A 19,607-nucleotide genomic window follows, 5' to 3' on the forward strand; every position below is an offset into this window, starting at 1 on the left:
CTTCGATTCAGGTGCAATTTTTTTGGAAATCAGCTAGAATTTCTTGAATTTTTCAGTGGCAGTTTTGTTTTTTGGTTTTGGTGCATAGATTTGGAAAAAATTACATTTTTTGGTGACTGTACCTACATGATCTTGCATTTTGCAACTTCAGAAGCTCTGTACGGGCACATCTGGTTACTTTTTTAGGTTTCATTTTTTTTTTAAAATGCATAATTTTTTGTCTAATTTCTAGATATGAAGTCAAATTCTAGGGTTGTGTGGACAAATTTATCACTTTTAGAATTAGGCCTTCTTTGGCATTGTAAAGCTTTGATTCTTTTCAAAAAAATTGTAAATCTAAGCTACAGTGCTTAAGTGATAGATTTAAACCTCATAAGGCAGTTGTAAAAGCAAAATTAGAGAGTCCACTTTGATCATTTTGACAAGTGGCTCATTGTAAATGCACTACTTATAAAGTGCCAAAGCATCTCTTTTGGGGGGGTCTTTTGATTGAGTGAAAGGGGGGGGTGTGTACTATTTTTTTGTGTCTCTCTATTGTGCTCTTTCATTTCTGCATCATGGGTTTTAAATGTCATCCTTTAACTTCACACAACTATTCTACATGGAAAGATATTGCATGGAGTAGATTAATGGGAAAAGGATATAGTTTGTATGTTGATGGTACAATTTCCCAACCTACTGATGCTAAAGAACTCATTGATTGGAAAGGATGAGACTAACAAGCTTTAGGTGTAATTAGAAGTTGTGTACATAGCAATCTTCTCTTCCACATTAAAAATTGTTCAGACTCTAAGGAAGCTTGGGACAAACTTGAATAGTTGTATGGAAAAGTGGATGAAGAAAAGGGATTTCAGATTGAGGATGATCTACTTCTCTTGGATCCTAAAAATTATGACACAATTCAGGATTATATCATCAAATTCAATTAGTATAGGGCACTTCTAAAAGATTGTGGAAATCCCATGAAGGATGACAGGTTAATTCATCACATCTTGAAGAAACTACCTTCTGATTATGCTAACTTTGTTTTGAGTTTTAATACTCACAAGTTGACCATGGGATCTGCTTACCAGAAGCCTTCCTTTGATGGATTTGTAGACATGTTGATTGTTGAACAATCTCACTTGGTGGATTTGGCCTTCTTAATTCATCTAAGACCAAAGCCTTAGTAGCTCGTGATGATCACACATCTAGTCAAGGGGGAAAAAGCAACAACAACAAGAAGCAGTGGAAGCAGAAAACACAATCTGAGACAAAACATGACTCCTCTCAACAAGGTGGTTCTTCTTCAAACAAGAAAGGAAGTAATGAAAATAAGGACAAACTCTTTTGTGCATATTGCAAAAATCCAAATCATGACAAGCATCATTGCAAAACAAAAAGAATCGATGAGTTAGAAAATCTACTCAAGAAGAACAAGATTCAAGTGCCAGGTACTTCTAAGGATTCTACTCCTAACTCTTCAAAGGGTAAAATTCAAGCACTTATGGCAAACACAAGTTCTTCTTCAGAATGGATACTTGACTTAGGTGCTTCCTACCATATGGGTTCTTCAAGGCAAGATTTTTATTCATTGAAGCAGTCATAGGTACCACACATCTTTGTGGGAGATGATGCTAAAATGGAAGTTGAAGGGAAAGGACATGTAGAAATGGAAGATGCAAAATTCAAAGATGTTCTCTATGTTCCCAATCTAAGCTCTAATCTCCTTTTAGTTTACCAAATCACTCACCTTGGAGATGGTCACAAGGTTGAGTTCCTTCCTGATTTAGTGATGGTGTGTAGTCTAAAAGATGATTCCTTGGTAGCAGTGGGCAAAGTCAATGATGACAAAAGGTTATACTCCTTCTCCCACTTTGTGCCTAAGAGTTCTTCTCAAGCCTTGTTAACTCATTCTAATTCAAAAAACTTATGGCAGGAGCGGTTTGGTCACCATGACTTCCGCTCCCTTCAGCAACTTTGCTCAAAACACATGGTCAAAGGTGTACCCAACATCAGCTTTTCTAAGGGGGAGTGTTCATCTTGTTTAGTGGATATGAATCTCAAGGAGAAGTATGATAAAGGGAAGTCTTCTTGAGCTCTAGTTGCTCTTCAGCTAGTTCACATGGTATTAGCAAGACCGTTTGCAGTGACTTCAGTCAGCCAAGGCTGCTACATACTTGCATTTGTTGATGACTTTTCAAGATTCACTTGGGTCGTCTTCCTTAATCACAAGAATGAAGTAGTTCATAAGCTTCAAGAATTCAAGGCTCATGCTGAACACAAGTCAAGGAAAGCCATCACAGTACTAAGAGTGGACAATGAGAACAGATATGTAAATAGAAGATTTAAGAACTTTTGCAAAATTGAGGGGATTGATCTTCAAAACTCACCAGCATTCAGTCTACACAAGATAGATGTTGTAGCAATGAGGATTAGGACTCTCAAGACCATGGCAAGTTGCATGATAAAGGCCAAGTCTCTCGATCCTACATTAGAAGTTGAATCCATTAGCAGTGCTACTCACATACATAATAGGTCTCCTCATCCAGCCTTAGATGGCAAGACTCCTTTTGAGGCATGGTGTGGCAAAAAACTAGTTGTGAGTCACCTTAGAGTCTTCGGTTGTCCAGCTTGGGCAAACCTTTCTTCCAAGAGTTACAAGGCACTGACACCTAGGCCTTGTACCTTTATTGTTTATGAAGACAATGTGAAGGCTTACAGACTTATGGATCCAGAGACTCATGAGATTTTTGTGGAGAAGGATGTTCACTTTGAGGAAAGTTCTTTGAGCTTATCCTCTACTCCTCTCTGCACATCCTATACAGTGGAAACTGATAGTGACATCAGCGATAGTACTTCAACAGCTTCAGACACGAAGGGTTCTATCAACAGTTGTAGTGAGAGGTCACATCAGTCTAGTCCACATGCTTATATTGCCACAGTGAAAGGTCCAACACAACATGGTACATCTCATCTTCTAGCTCCAGCTTCACCTGACTTGGGAGACAGACTTGAGGACATACATCTTCTCATTGATGATGATTCTTCTACAGTTGTTGTGAGGGCTCACTCTGACCCTCATGTCCATTCTCTGCATGATCAATCTAAACAGGTTGGTGTGATTGTGGATCCTTATGAACAACAATTAGTGGACGTCTCTTTGTTAGTAGAGGAGATAGATGGTTCAGTGGAACAGGTTCAGCAGACATCCATGACAGATCTGCATTCATTCTTTTCAGCATAGTTGGTAGGGGTGAACTTCAGCATCAGTACAAGGATACTTGAGTAGGTTTCAGGGCCAGCACACATCTTTAGGACTCTACCTTTGGCATTGTTTCTTCCTAAGGGGAGGGACACTATTTTGCATTCTTGGACTAGCTTCTTCCTCGGAGCAGCTTTCACTTGTTGGCATTCTTCTTTTTTGGGGGGAGCCTATTCTGTCTCTCTTCCTTCTCTCATTTTCTTTTGTATATATTGGATGTATGTCATAATGGGGGGGTCTTGATTACTCCATCCATCAATGCATCCTCTTTCATCTCTCTTTTTGGGGGAGGGTTTTTCTCATGAGGTTTTCCCTCTTTCCCCGCTTTATGGGAGATTGCATCTTCATTATGTACATGGGTACCTTACATGACCTAGTAGATAGGACCCATTCTGCATCTTCATCCTAGTTCATAAGCTTAAGGGCATTCCCCTAACTTGCACTTAAGGGGGGGTGTTGGTGTAAATATGTACTTTACTATTTACACTTACTTAAGTTTATTTAGGTTAATGCATTGTCTAATTATATTGCATTATTTTATTATTTTTATTTGTGAGACATGTAGGAGTTTGCACACCTTTTGAGTTTTCATGTTGACAACACAAGAGTACACAACTCTATTTGAGCACATGGTGCCTACAACACTGTTTTGCATGTCCCACCCTTGTAGACTTATCCTCACATCACCGCACTTACTTCCATGCTTAATGGAGGATAATCCATATCTGGTGGACATGTGCTTGGTTGTATGACACTTCATGGTGCTAACTTCTATGCATTCTAGAAGCTCTCCTAAAGTCTTTATATTCAGGCACTCCTAGTGTACTCTGTGTACAAAGTTATTGAATACATTGTTATTCTAATCATACTCTCTCCATTTTTGGTCTACAGTTGTGCTTGTGTTTTAGTTCTTAGTTCTTGGGTGAATTTTTCCCTTAGGCAAATTCTTACAATAATAAAAAAAAAATTATCCATTAAAATAATTTTTATTAGTATTGACCAAAAGCATATCATATATAACTCATCATCAAATTTCATATCATAATTCAAAGTAACATTGAAATTAATTTTATATGGTGCCTAAAAAGCTATGATATTTATTATTTTTTGGACTAGGTATTATGTCCTTGAAGCCCAAATATATTGTTATTCATATAAGTTTGTTCTAAGCATGAGTAGGCTTAAGGTGAATGAAAAAAGTTTCTTTTTCAGAATTTGATCCTAATGATGCATTAAATTAGGTTTCTTTCAGTGGGAAGATACTTAACTAGTCTAAGAATGCTTCATTCCACCATTTTACCATATCAGTTGTAGCCTCCCCATTCCAATGAGTCAATAGTTTGAAAGAGTTGGCTAAAGCCCTAGTTTTTGGAGTGCAAGTATTTATTCCTACAATGTCACCATAGAATCTATTTAAAATATTTTTTGAGGATTGTGGATCTGGATTTTCATCATAGAGATCAATGGTTAGGGAACTTCTAAATGGAATCTTGTTTGGCTAGATACAAAGTGGGGGAGTGAGTTTGGTGTGAGAACTACCCACATCCCTTCAATTTTATGGGGAATTGTTGAATTGAGGGGGATCTAAGGGGGTTGGAGATTCCTCCTATATTCTTTAGCCTTTTTGTGACACTCCCTATGTGGCATCCTTAGGGGATTGTGTTCTATGTGATGGAGATGATGAAGAATTGAGTTCCTTGAAGTTTTGAATATGGCTATTTCTGCCTTTTTTAGATTATTCTATACCATGGTTGATTGTCTGAGATTTGTGTAGTAGGAGGTCTAGGGGAGAATATAGTGATCTCCATCTACCATATGTTGTTAAAGGAGAAAGTGATCATTCTAAAAGGGATACAAAAAAAATATTCGCAAGAAAAATTTGAGAGGCCATGATTAGTTGTAATGTCCATGAATTGGGTTCATTCAAACACAAGAATTCATTCAAGAAAAAAATTTTAACACTATCAAAAAAAACTTACCTTTTACATCATTGATCAGAAGTGGTTCCCTTTCAACCTTCCCATGTGCCCGCAATTTGCCATGTCAAAATAAAATGAGGTTTCACTTTTCTTTTTTTCATTTACATATCAACAACATCAAAATTTTGACAAAATTAATAAAGGTTCATCAAAATGTTGACAAAAAACTTAAGTTGTGTTGAATTCTTGACAAAAATGTCAAGTAATGTCAAAATTTTGATAATTTCGGGATCATATAAAAAAAGTGAATTTGACAAGCCAAATTGGCCTATCATTGAAAATTTAGGTCAAAAATGGGACCCAAATGTTCTAGTGCAATCAATATTGATGGTTGGTCAACACTATATTTTCTTGGCTTATACTGTCACTTGATTGACTCTACCATCACTCAGCATAAAATTCAAGTTCCTTAATCTTCTTCACTTAGGTTATGATTAAACAATCACTTTATCTTCAAAAGTCTAACTAATCAAGTGCCCATTGTAGTTCCTCATAACTCAACCTTTTCTCTATGTCCTTTTCCTATGTCAATTTTCTTGAATCCTCTTCATCAACCATCTTTATATGGAACTCAAATTAGATAGTAAACAGTCTTACCAATAAGGTTTGACATCAATGACAACATAACAATTGTCTCAATTGTAGTTTCCAACAAAAGATATAGGAGGAACCAATTACAACTAAAAGGAAGTGAAGTTTTGGAGAAGAAATTGAAACAAGGAGGATAAAGTCTATCTTGAGGCTAGTCTTATAGAAGAAGAATGAGATGAACAATAAGTGCTCCAAACTATGATAGACATTGCATGTATAAGCCATAAGGATTTATTGATGTTGTCAAAAAAGATGAAGAGGAAGGAAAAAATATACAAGATAAGAGAAAAGAAGAAGAAAGAAAGAGTGTTGAAGATTGTAAATAATATGCTTATAGACCTTATATCTAATGTGGTATACAATGATGAATAAAATTTTGACCCAATGGATGCAATGATCAAGGCATATTAGAACAAGAGCTTGATCTTGAGATTACAATGATGAAGTTTGTTGAAAAATGATTATGAAAAGAAGAGAACAAAAAAGTTGATTGGACCAATTATAGGAAGAAACTTAATGCATTGGTGGAGTAGATTAAGGATACTTTGAAGGAAGTAGGTAAACTACTGACAAAAGTGTCAAAGGTGTCAAATTTTACTAATGATTTGGAGAATAAGGTTGAATGAGTACAAAATGAATTAGATGGATTGGTTGAACAATTCAATGCCATATTCATCTATGCATTAAAATAGAATGTCAAATTATAGATAATCACACATAAAGTGAGGAAGTTTCAAACTTAATACAAGAAGAAGATTATCACATTACTAGAGATACAATCCTATTTGGTCCCTACAATAGAGCTAATGCAACAAAATTCAAGAGTCTAGAAGTCCTAATTGGACTGCCAAACATGAGTACCTTGGATTTCATAGAAGCATAGACAACATACCTTTATTAGAAAATTATTTGCATGAATCATGTAAAGAGATCATGGGAGATGTCTTTAGATTTGGCTAAGGCAAACTACAAGGAAGTACATGATAGGATGTTAGAGAAAGAAAAAAAGGGGCATAAGTTCTATTACCATTTTCATTGTTGACAAAAGGGGGAGAAGAATATGTGAAAATATACAAGGGGAGAAGTATGATGTGAAAATAAAGGTGCATCACATGATAATAAAGGTATACAATGTTGGGGGGGTTCTATTCTAATAAGTTGAGAATGAATTTTATAGGTATAACCTCACCTATTTCCACATATGAGTTAAGAGTGTAAGAGTTTGGAATCAATGCTAAAGGAGGAGAATATTGGCATTATGATGAGGAGATTATTGATATTATACTAGAAGTAATGATCAGATTAGTGAAGTGGTCAAATGTTATGGTGAATTTGGTTATCTTTGATGGAAACCCAATCATATAAAGTTAATTGAGGGAATCTTAACTTAGGGAGATGATTGGTAAGTAATGTACTTGATTGGAAAAAGAAAAAATATCCAGGTCCAATGACTAGTGAGCATAAATACATAGTGTTTAAGACTATTGTGTTAGTAATTAAAGTATATTGAGAATTAGGTGGTGTGTTCATATGAAAACATATACATGATTAGTAAGAACTATGGTTAGGATCACAACTCAAAATGATGATAGGTAAGTGAAGATTGTAGAAGAAGACAAAGCTAGAGAATGAATATATTATGTTCTTGAGCTACCAATAGGGGATATATGATCAGTGATTAATATGAGTAGTTGGATGAGATTAGATGATACTATGATGTATCATGATGGATGTGGATACATTGAGGTGGAAGTTGATAATTGGAACTCATAGGTGAAGAAGATTTCAAAAAAAGTGTATGCTTAGATATGTTTTGACTATTCTTGAAGAAACTATGTGTAAACCCTAATACAAATTGGTGCAATCAAGGAAAATGTATTATGGGATATATATATATATATATATATATATACGTAAGAGTGGTGAAATATTACCGATCATGATGTTGGAATGAATGGTGTTAGTTTTGGAAATGTAATGACAAGAAAGTGATTGAGAGGGAGTAGGGGGGATGGGTGAATTAGGAACCAATAAAAAAATTTCTCACTAAGATTGCTTCAACTTTACTTCTTTAGATTATCTAATCTATTTCCATACATATATATAAATAAATAAAGAAATCAACACCATTAAACTTTGACACAAGATATGGTAACCCAGAAACCCTCCAAGTAGAAGGTAAAATTGGGGTGTGGATGACACCCACAAGCTTAACTATTTTAGTAATAAAGTTGGCATGTTAGGGCTTACAATTGATCACCTCTAGTGATCTACTCTATTAAGAGTATGAAGGGCTATTAGGTCCACATTGTAAAAGTGTTTTACAATACAATAAAGAATCTTCTCTGTTAAGAGACTTAGCAAAGGATTGTTAGGTTCACCTGGTTAAAGGATTTGACTGATGCACCTGTTAGGATGAATCAAAAATATGATCTCTACTTTACAACTTGATTTTTTGAATTATATCCTTTGAATAATATGATCACTTGATTATGATGAATGAGTCTCTACTCTTCTCTTTATACTTCCTTGTGGCCTAATTACATATTCTGCTCCATATTTTCTTCTTGTCTCCAAAATAATCTTATATCTTCTATTTTTTTTTCTATTTCACATTTAGACAAATGAATTTGTCTTCCTTATATACCCTTCAAACAATAACACTATACCAAGTCAGATCCTACAATAGATATCTTCATAATAATCAATTTATATATTTAGGTTGGCCCAAATACTAATGCTCAGGCAATATAGTATTTTTGATCTTCCATTGACACTTAGAAAATGCAATGAGCTTGGGTGACATTATTTCTCAATTAGTACTAGAAGCTAGGATGAAACTATGGAACTCAAGTGATATAGGAGCTCGGTTTACATAGAGAGCTTGGTTAGCTGTGAACTCTATTCACACATGAAACTTGTTTCCCATTGATAATGTTGAATAGCTCAGGTCATATTGTGAGCTCAGTTAACACAATATACCTTCATCTGCTTGGGGTACACTAAAATATACTCCCTGACGGAAAGCTCGATTTCAGTATTAATCAACCTTCCTGGATAGCTTAAGTGATTTGTCACTAATTAACAAGCTGCCTTTCCATAGTGGCATCTAGTTAGTTATGAGGAAAAACTGATGTTTCTCTAAAGGATCATTCTTAGTATTAGAGAAAGTAGTAGTTATAATATTGTTGGATAAATTTAGTCAAGCTATTGTGGTATTGTAGGGTTAAGATCAAAGAAAAGTGTATTGATCAAACCAAGAAAAGAGTTTAAGTTTATAGAATAGATTGGGTTTGATAGGGAAGGAGTGTTACGTCCTAATCAATTTTTTTTTTTATAATATTTATACTAGGGGAAATCCCTTAACTGGGTGGACCTTAATTACTCTATTTGTATAAATCCTTTAATAAGGTGATCACATAGAGGGAATTCTAAATAATCTAGCAAGCTACATCCTAATAGATATAATTGTACTCTTAATAATGTACAAGATCACTCCTAATATGATGAGCCTTTAGAAAGCATATTTATTCCTCTTAATAGGGGAAACCTATTTACAGTAGTGAAGGGCTTGTGGGTGTCACCCCCACCATGGTTTTCTTTCTTTAGCTACGAGTTTCCATGTACACATTATTATATCATGTGTGATGATTTTGCGGCTGTTTGATGTTCTTTATTTTAACTAAAATGCATCAATTATCCTTTTTATGTTTTGAATTTTTTTGTTAAGGTTTATTCAAATATAGGTTGAATTAGTACATCACATGTTACTACTAACTCACCCTCCTCCCAGTACTCCTATATACTAACAACATCTCCATTTTATTCTCTTATTTGTATTTATGTATAGAATGTCACCACTACTAATTAATCAAATAAGCGTACCAGGGCCCCTAGTTGCTAGTCTAGTTCTCTATGGGGATCTAGTCCCAATTGTACCATGCACATGGTGTTGGATGTTTGATTGAGAAGATTTTTGGTTTTTTGTTGAGCACGTTAGAAATTGATATATGTGTTGATGTTTTTTTTTGTCATTGATGTCAACATACTTTTATTATTGAAAATTTTGATTTTTTTTTCTTAGTTCAAATGATTTTAGTTGTTCAAATTATTCATTGAAGATCTTGTGTTAAAATTTTAGTTGGTGTTTCTGATTTTTTGTAGTTGATTCTAAATCTCTTATAGAGGTTCACATGATTTTTTGAGAGTGTTGTGATTGATTTACCTTTTTCTAGTGTTATAGTATGCACATTTTTAGTGTTTAGGTATTATCTTTAATATGGATCAAATTATTATTTTCACATCCTAAGATGCTAGAAGAACAGTTGGAACTTATTAGTTTTGACTTAGCTAGTATTTTTTTGATTCATAATATAAAATCTATCTTTTGGTATGAAAAAGTTTAGTATTTCAATGTTCTTTTTGGTTAGTACAAAGATGAGTTTGGATTTCAAGTTAGAGATGGTGAAGGTTCTAGATGGTATTCACATTGTGTGTTGGTGCTCTTGGGTTATGTGATGAGCATGGCAATGATTTGTATTGATTGATGAGATCGCATTTATTGTTTTGGTAGCATGTTGGTGTTTCTTTATTTAGGTCCTAGCTGACCTAATGGAGTAACATGTTTTGATTCTTGGTGATGTTATAGAAATTATATTGTATGATTGTGATAATTATTTGGGTCATATCTAAGTCTTGATTAGCTTGATTTGGATCACATTGGAGATTGAGCATAATATTTATATATTTTATTGTACTACATTGATGCCTACACCAAGTTGATGCTTAATCTTTCAAATGTGAATAAATGAGATCTCAATTTGTAATTATAATTTTTTCAATAAGAGAGATGCATGTAAAAGATGGTGCTATTTTTACTGCATTTGAGGAAGAAGTTGTATGTCATCGAAATTGTGTATGCATTGATGCAGGAGCATTCTAGGTGTAAGAGCAATCTTGCATCAACCAAAAATATTTCATTTCAATTGTTTGAATAAGGGTCACCTTAATTCATAATTATTGTCTGTGGAGGCTTGCTACTTAGTAAGTCAATCATATGAGCTTAAAATGTCCTAATTTTGAAGGTGGATGGTCACCTTGGATATATCAAGCTACTAGTTGAGGCTCAATGCCATATCATGGATTTATTATAGATTTTTGGTGTGCAATTTTGGTATTAAAACTCTAGGCTCACTATTGAAGGCCTGAATCTACCCAGATGAGACTCAAAAACTTGATGAATAGGCACTTACAAAGATTCGAGCCTATAGATCAGAAGCTAAGCATTATGAAAAGTGGTTATAATAGGTAATCAAAGCAATGATTTGAGAGTTATGGCCTTCTAAAGTTGGGCCAACCAAAACTTCCAAAATAAATGTTAAAAAATGTATTTGGCTAATTGTATATGTATTATTAGGGTCTTTTGGCCCTAGGTATTAAGTTTGAGCATCTAGAACCTTCCCAGATGGCATAAAATTATCTATTTAAGAAATGTTGGAACATTGTCTATGACATCTCTAGGCAATAGTTCGTAGCTTTTTCTCGTAGGTTACTATAATGAAGTTGTCCATGTGGATTAGCATATTATAATTTTGAATTCTATGTTTTTGTATTTGCAAGGATAATAAGAAGCCCATATTTTTCTCTCACAAATTGTTGTTACTTCTTTGTTCTTGTTATGTGTTTAAGGTAGTAAGGGGAGCACCCTACATCAAGTTGTATTAGAGCTAGAGTCCTTGAGTGTGTGGACAGATCACTAACCATGAGACAGCTCACACCAAGACAATGGTTTATATTGAGCATGTAGACAAATCACCAATTATGAGGCAATTTGAACTAGGGTTTTAGTGGAAGCATGAAGATGCCTCCACAAAGAGAGTGTGATGGGAGACTCTTAAGTGTTACACCTGAGGGTTTTAGAGCCCTCTAGAGGTGAATGAAAGCATTGCAAGAATAAATGTGCAAAGGAATGAATTTTCTTGTAGGTAGTAATGAAAGTAAGCATAAAAGGGAAGAAGAAGGAAACATTGATCAAGTAGTAGAAGATGAAGTGTTGAACCTACAGGAGGAAAATCTTTTCAAGGTTGTTTCTAAGATTGGAAAAAGACCTAAGTTTGATGTCACCACAATTTTGGGAAATCTTAACCGAGAGGAATTGATCAATTAGATCAATGAATTGGAAGATTACTTTGAATATGAAGATATTGAATATATGGATAGGGTCAAGTTTGCAAAGGCCAAACTAAAGGGTCATGTAAGATTTGGTGGAAAGAGATCTAATTGAAGTGAAATAGAAGAGGGAAAGACAAAATCACTAGATGTTATTGAATGATAGCTAAAATGAAGAGAAATTTCATTCTCATAGACTATGAGCTTGATTATCTAAAGAAGATGGAAGGTTTAAAGCAAGTGGGAATATCTTTTCAAGAGTATATTGAGGAATTCTACCAAGTTCTCATAAGATTCAGACATGCAAACACCGATAAGGAGATGATTTCCCATTTAATGGGTTAAGTCCAATCATTCAAAAGGAGTTGAGTTTGGTTCAAATGACCACTATTGAGGAGGCATACCATCTTTCCTTAAGAGTAGAGGATAAGTTGACTAGGAAAATTCATTTAAAAAATAGTGGTAGAGGTCACAGTGGAAGATCTGGTGGATGATATTATGGAGGCTGAAATGGTTATTAGAAGAAAAAGGATGAGGCTAGAAGTAGCAATTAGAACTAGAGGAGAAATAATTCCAATTGTTTCCAAGTTGAGAACAATAAAGATTAGAGAGGAAGAGGAAGAGGGAAAGGATCTAGAAGAGGGGGTTTCCATGGAAAATGTTTTCACTATGGAGAAGAAGGGCATAAAACATTTGAATGTTCCCAGCACCAAGAAAGGAAAGATCAAAGAATAGAAAGCTAGGCCAAAATTGTGAAAGTTGATGAAGATACCAAATCAACCCATTCTAAAGATGTTGAAAGAGGAGAAGTCCTAGTTAATCAAAGAGTCTTGCTAAGTGGTGAGAATGAAGCTGGTCAAAGGAGTTTGTTTCACACTAGGTGAAAATGTGAAGATAAGTGTTGTGATGTGTGTTGGAAGATTGGAAAGATTGGAAGATTAGTTTGATGATGATATGTTACATTCATGATTGAGTTTTTTATCGATGTTAACATAGCATGTTTGATGTCTTTTATGGTATCTAATAGAAGAACAACGGAAAGATTAAGTTGGTATGAATGACTAGTTGAGCATGATAACTACCTGAGTTATGGGAGATACTTTTGAGTATCTAGTATATGTAGTTAATGTCAAAAGAAGAAATGAAAAATCAAGAAGAAGTTATGTAAGTTTTGGTGATGTCTATTCTTAGATAGAGTTTACATAGGCATGTTCCAGTAAACTTGTTATATCTCCTAGTAGAGTTGATATCTTGATGATCAAGGTAAAGCATATGAAGAAGACATGTTGAGGATGACATGGCTAAGCTCACTTACCATAATATTGCATGTACATAAATATATTTAAGTTGCAAGGTCGAAGATTAAGGTTATCGCTAAGTGTAACATATTCTTAGTTAGGTCCTATAATAATTAATTGAGAAGGATTAACAAATGACTCAAGGGATTTTTTTATGGACTCAATATAAAGGAAGGACATTTTATTTTATCATGAGATGTGTGGATATCAAATATGTGAATTGTGAGTGTTCAGAAAGTAGCAGAGGATGCAAAGTTGAGCAGAGTAGTGTGGAAGTGAAGGAAACTTCATTGCTGAGGTTTTGCTGAGTGATCTAAGGTTTGGTATTTGGATTCAAGGTTGATGACTTGGTCTACAAGGTTTGATAGAGGCTATTCTAGTTGATAGGAAAAAGGAAAGGACAAAGCAAAGAAGAAGATACCAGTAAAATTACTTGTTTGAGAAATGAGCTCTTCTTGTAGTTGAAATTGTATGTTTGGGAAGTGGGCTCTTTGTGCATACATTGTACCACAACTCCTAGCAGGGTTGTAATCTCCTAATAAGGATTCAAAGTCTCCTAACAGGGACTCATTATACTAAATGTTTTAATAGACTCCTAATAGGGTCTATATTCTAACAAGGAATATTTATATTAGTACATCATCTTGTGGCATCATTCTCACTAGGGTTTTCCCTCTAATCAAGGGTTTCCCTAGTCAACATATTTGGTTTAATTGTCTATGTGCATATTTGAATGGTTGTTATTTACTTTGATTAAATGGTTAATTTTGTTTCAAGAAGAAAAATATTTTAATTATTGGAAAACTAATTCACCCTCTCCCCCCCCCCCCTCTCAATTATCATGGTGGACTATTATTTCTAACAATTGGTATTAGAGCATTAGTTCCTTGAAGAAAAAATTTAATAGCTTTGGGAGATCCATGGTGAACATGTTCAAGAAAGATAGTTTGAAGTTTGATGGCACAAACTATGATAGCTGGAAGGAAAATATGAAGACACATTTTTGTGTACGGGTCTGGGATATTGGATCCTGACAAAATCAGCAAAGACAATTATTGAAGAAAAGAATTTGGAAACTTCCACCAAGGTAGAAAGAGATCTTTTCATGTGTGGCATGAGAGCTAGGGAAGCATGATTGATTACACTTCCTGAGATTGCATACAATCAAGTAAAATCACTTCCCACTTCATGTTTAATTTGGAAAGCTTTGGAAAATAGGTTTGAAGGTGATGTGTACTCTAAGAAGTTGAGGTTGCAAAGCTGGATTTTTGTATTTCAAGATGCTAAGATGATAGAAGATGAATCTGTAAGAACATATCTAGGTAGAATATCATAAATTACTATAGGTATTAAAGCTCAAGGAGGAAACAAAGAAGATGATGAGGTTATATGGAAGATATTGAAGACTCTAACACAACCATTCAAGCTAGCAGTTCAGATGATACAGTTGTTGATATCTTGTACCAAATATTTCAATGAGACATTGCTTGGAAGACTTGAAGTAGTTGAGAATGAACTTAGATAGTCCAAAGAATTAACCAGAATAGAGACAAGTTTTAGTGCCTTAAATATTCAACCTAACCTATCAAGAAGCACAAGTGGTAGAGGAGATTTTGCTAGCAAGAATAGATTTGAAGAAGAAAGAAAGATTGATGAAGTAGTAGACCTTCTAGAAAGAAGAGAGAATGGAGGTAAGAAAATATTTAAATGTTGGACTTGTGATGAATATGGTCATTATATATCCAAGTGTCCTAAAAGAGAGAAAAATTATAAGGGAAAACATAAGCCTAGAAAAGATAGAGATTGTTTGTATGCAAATGAAGATAATGATTCTGATGATCAACCATTAAGTGTTAATGACAATGAAATTGGATTTATGGAAATTAAAGAGGAAATTCCAAAGAAGGTAACTTTGGTATCATAGGTTGAGAAGAAATCTAATTGGATAATTGGTCATGGTTGTTCACATCATATGAATGGTGATATGAACAAGTATGTTGACTTAAAAAATTAGGATGGAGGAATTGTCAGAGTTGGAAATAGTGTAGCATGCCAAGTAAAAGGTATTGGATCAATAAATCTTGATGGTAAAACTAACACTAAGGATGTATACATTGTTGATGGTTTAAAGAACAATCTTTTGAGTGTTGGAAAACTAGTAGACAAAGGTTATTAGTTGTAGTTCATAGAAAATACATGCATGATCAAAGATAAAGATGGAAAGATAATTGGAATAGGAACCAAATCTAGAGGTAATGTATTTCAATTGAATCCTACTAAAATGACATGTTTGGTTGCACAAGTAGATGATAGTTGGTTATGGCATAAGAGATTTTGTCATTTAAACTTTGATAGTATTGTGAGAACTAGTAAAATGTTTACTATTAGAGATTGTCGAAGATTGTAAAGCCTGCTAACACAATTTGCAACGAGTGTGTTTTGGCAAAGCATAATAGAAATTCTTTTCCCAGCAAGATTTTTACCACTACAGTTGAGATTGTACACACAGATCTCACTGGTCTTAGAAAGTCTAGAGGATTCTATGGTCAAAGGTATTTTATGATTCTTGTTGATGATTTTTCTAGAATGATGTGGGTTGCATTTCTTAAGAGAAGTTTGAGGCATTTGACAAGTTTAAGATATTCAAGAATAGATTTGAGAATGAATTTGGTGTAAAGATTAAATGTTTAAGATCAGATAGAGGAGGAGAATTTACTTCAAATGAGTTTAACATTTTTTTGAGAAAAATGGAATTAAGAGACAACTATCAGCTCCAAGAACCTTTGAACATAATGGCATTATAGAGAGAAGACACAAGTTTTTAATAGAAGTAGCTAGAGTTATGTTAGTAGAGAAAAATGTATCCAAGACATTTTGGAGAGAAGCAGTGAATACAATAGTCTATACTATGAACAGAGTTCAAGTTAGAAGGGATACAAACAAGACACCTTATGAACTATGATTTGGTCACTCACCTAAAGTTAAGTACTTCAGAATTTTTGGAAGTAAGCATTACATAAAGAGAGATGATGACATTGGTAAGTTTAATGCTAGAAGTGATGAAGGTATGTTTCTTGGTTATTCATTGAAAAAAAGGCTTATAAATGTTATAATCAGAGAACTAAGACTATTATGGAAAGTGCTAATGTGAGAATTGATGAGAAATTTTGAGTACAAGAGAGAATGGTTGATTACAATTCAGATGATGATGTCATTGTTACTAAGCTAAGGAATGATAAGGTATTTCTTGAGACTAACAATGATTTGCAGAATAAAGGAGAGCAAAGATAGGAACAAAGCTCAAATGCTTTAGTAGAGATAAGAGTTGAGATCACAACTCCTACTTTAGGAAAGAACATGATAAAGAGTCACCCATCCAAACAAATCATCAGAAGCAAGGATAAAGGTGTGATGACAAGAAGCAGGTTTAAAGAATAAATATGCTTGATATCTCAAGTTGAGCCAAAGAATGTAGATGAAACATGTAAAGATGACTATTGGAAGCAAGCTATGAAAGAGGGATTGGATTAGATAGTAAAGAATGAGAAATGGGAATCGGTCACTAGACTAGTAGATGAGAATGTGATAGGAACCAAATGGGTATTCAAGAACAAGATAAATGAGCAAGGTGAAGTTGCAAGAAATAAAGCAAGATTGGTATGTAAAGGTTATTCATAGCAAGAAGGAATAGACTATGAGGAGACTTATGCTCTAGTAGCTAGAATAGAAGTAGTAAGATTATTCTTAGCCTATGCAACATAGAAGAAATTCAAAGTATATTAGATAGATGTCAAGTCAACATTTTTGAATGGACAACTTGAAGAAAAGGCATACATTGAGCAACCTAAAGGATGTCCTTTGAAAAATGATAAGGACATAGTATGAAAACTAAGGAAAGCATTGTATGGATTGAAGCAATCACCTAGAACCTAGTATGAAAGGTTGGATAAGCATTTGAAAAAGCTCTCGGATATAGCAAAGGTATGGCAGATTGTAATATCTATTTGAAAGAAACTGATCATGGTTTGATGATCTTGTTAATATTTGTTGATGATATCATATTTGGAGGAAATGATGAAGAAATTAAGAAGTTTGCAGAAGAAATGAAGAAAGAATTTGAAATGAGTATAATAGGAGAGACACAATATTTCCTAGAATTGTAGATAGTACAGAGTAAAGAAGGAATCTTTTTTTCTTAGACTAAGTACTTGAAGTATTTATTGATAAGGTTTGGTTTGGAAACATGTAAACTTGTTGGAACACCTATGGTAACTAGACATAAGTCATCTACTAAGGATGAGACACCTACTATTGGACAGAAGAAGTATAGATCTATGATCAAAGGTTTGCAATATTTGACTCACACAAGGTCAGATATAGCAAATGCAATTAGAATTTTTGCAAGATTCTAGACTAATCCCAAAGAAGCACATTATGTAGTAGTGAAAAGGATATTTAGCTATCTAAAAGGAAATTTAGAAATTGGATTATGGTATGACATATCTAATGATTTTACTCTAACTGATTATATTGATGCAAATTGGGCAGGTAGTATGGATGACAAAAAGAGTAGCAATGGAGGAGCCTTCTTTCTTGGAGGAAGATTGGTTTCTTGGTCAAGTAAGATGCAGGATTGTACATCTCAAAGTATAGCAGAAGTAGAGTATGTTATAGTAACAAATAATTGCAATCAAGTAATTTGGATGAAGTAGATGTTGAAGGATATAAGGATAGAGATTAGTGAACCTGTTGTTATACATTATGACAACACAAGCATAGTAAATATGTCTAAGAATCCAGTATTGCATTCGAGGACTAAGAACATTTCTATTAAGTATCATATGTTGAGATAAAATACTACAGAAAAGGAAATCAAATTGGAGTATGTGAGCACTAAAGAGTAGACTATAGATATATTCACTAAGCCTCTTCTCAAAGATACTTTTGAGTATTTGCGAGGTATGACTGGTGTTATGCCCCTTCCTACATTAGAGTAGAAGATGCACAAATGCATCAGTCTAGGATAATAAAGTACCATTATTTTCCTAGACTAAATGTTGATGCTTCCTATATGGGGGAGTATCTATGATGGACAAAATTAGTCAGGACTCTTATTTATGTTGTTGATGACATTTTGAATAGTGTCTTTTGACACTCGAGATGAGTAACTATTAGTTATTACATAGCTTGATGCATGGATTTTGGTTGTAGAAACCTTCGAAATTGATGTCAATGGGGGAGAATTGTGGCATGAAAAAAATTATATTATGGAGAGAAGTTAGCTCAAATAATGTACCTAATGGATTACCCCTAGTGAGGAAAATTAGTCACCAAATGGATCTGATTCCAAGAGCTAGTTTTCCAAACAAGGCAACACATAGAATGACACCAAAAAAAGGTGAAGATTTGAATAGATAGGTTTATGAGTTGTTGCAGAAGGGGTTGATTGGAGAGAGTCTAAGTCCATGTGTTGTACTAGTAGCATTAGCACCAAAGTAGAATGGAGGATGTTTTGGATATAATTGACTAATTATGTGTTGCTTTTGATGTTACAAAAATGTCATATTATTTGTCAGTTAGTGCTTACCTAGCTTACATGGTCAACAAGATAGTTTTTCTTGTCTACCGAGCATTCCTAAAGATTACTCTATGAAGACAATGTCTACTGAGCTCACTTGGGCATTGAAAGAATTATGATAGAAAATAGTGTTAACTGAGTTCTCATGGTTAATGAAGGAAAGTTGGTCAGAGTTAGTATTAACCTAGTTCACTCAGTTGCCAAAGGATTTTGCAAGTTTGCACTATTAACCAAGCTTCTATTGGTTAACATAGGGAATCATCTTAGGACCAATGTTTACCAATTTGGGTCGGCTATCAAAGGATTTTTTTCATTTGGGATATGAAGTTTAATTATTTCAAGTATTGATTCCAGCCAACTATGGTAATGATTATTGGTTTTTTTAATTTGCAATTGAACCGACTTGATAATCTAGATGGTATAAATGAAAGGTCAATTTGAGATTCTTGTGTGTGTGTGTGTGTGTGTATGTGTGTGTGTGAGTTTGCAAGTGTATTGATTAATTGAGAAGGGAAGTGTGTGAGCAAACTTGGAGGATGGTCAGATATCCTTATGGAGTAGCAAAGTAATATTTGATCAGGAAGGATCTAGTATGAAGCAAAAAAAAGATCTGTAATTAGCAATTTAGGTGCATCTCAATTAGGTCATTTCATTGTTACTTTCTTACTATTGTAGTAGTGATCCAAAATCTCTTAACAAATTTGGTTTAACAACTAGTTGTAAATCCTCTAACAAGGTGACAGTTCCAT

This window comes from Cupressus sempervirens, chromosome 4 (genome assembly GCF_028749045.1).
Source record: "Cupressus sempervirens isolate cs-2001-9-10 chromosome 4, ASM2874904v1, whole genome shotgun sequence".
Classification (NCBI taxonomy): domain Eukaryota; kingdom Viridiplantae; phylum Streptophyta; class Pinopsida; order Cupressales; family Cupressaceae; genus Cupressus; species Cupressus sempervirens.